This window comes from Olea europaea, unplaced genomic scaffold (assembly GCF_002742605.1).
Source record: "Olea europaea var. sylvestris unplaced genomic scaffold, O_europaea_v1 scaffold2750, whole genome shotgun sequence".
Lineage (NCBI taxonomy): Eukaryota > Viridiplantae > Streptophyta > Magnoliopsida > Lamiales > Oleaceae > Olea > Olea europaea.
Window position 1 is genome coordinate 23,340 of NW_019245940.1, and position 1,215 is coordinate 24,554.

Genomic DNA, 1,215 nt, shown 5'->3' on the forward strand with positions numbered 1-1,215 from the left:
TATTTATGTACGTCACTTGTGCTGTTCTTTTAAATTTTTTCATTTCAGTAACGACAATAGTACCATTTTTAAGGACCTTCAATATACTGTAAATAGCACTTGTGCCATTCTCATGGACACTTATAAATCAAATATAATGGCAGTTTGTAGTTCTCATAAATGTTTCAGCTCAGTAACGATACAAGTGACATTTTCAAAGAGAAGTAACGTTCTCATTTTAGTAACGGCACAATCGTCGTTTTCATAAACAAGTAAATTTACAATTATAACGGCGTTTTACCGTCATTGGGATGCAAATTAACAATTAATGAGCACATTACTTAAAAGACATTAATAAAAATGTAGGAAAAATCAACAGAACAGCACAAGTGTTGTTATTAATATGAAAACGACCATTGTATCATTATAGGGTTGTTTGAGCCATTTTTTTTCAAAAAATAATTTTTGTAAGTGTTATGATGAGAACGTGTGGTTAAAAAATAAGAAAAAGTTTTGAATTTGCGTATAATATTATTTTATTGAAAAACGTGTGGTTAAGATATGATCAAATTACTGTTTAAAAATGCATTTTGATAAAAAAAATGAGGCTCAAACAAGGGCTATACGTATAAAAATGAGTAAAAGTAGCTACGTCTTATCTATGTCCTGAGAACCAATAGTGAAACTCATTTATGTTATTTATGACATTGTCAAACTTTCCATATTACACATGTCAGGGAGTCCATTATTAAATATTGTTTTGTTGAAAAAATTGAATATAGGTGAAAATTTCAGAACGATGCAAGTGTTGTTACTGGATATGAAAACGACACTTGTGCTGTTACGTGTATAGAAATATGAGTATAAGTAGTCAAGGTCCATTCGTTCCTTGAAAAATAATAGGTGAAACTTATTTATATTGTAATATGTATAAAAGTTGATAGATATGTTTATTAATTTAATCGATACATATAAGTAATAACTTATATTTTCATCATCCCAATAATATAAATGTTATGTCATTTTAATCGTTCTTCGTGATTAGTCAATCTTTTGTGTTATATACGTTAGTGAGTCAATTATTAGAGTCATTTCATTGAAAAAATCAAAATATAGTAGATAACGACTGAAGTGATGTTCTATATTTCAAATAGCATTTGGAGTGTTATTACATTCAATGGTTGCAGATAACACAAAAAATACATTAAATACAAAAATAATACCAACTAAATATTA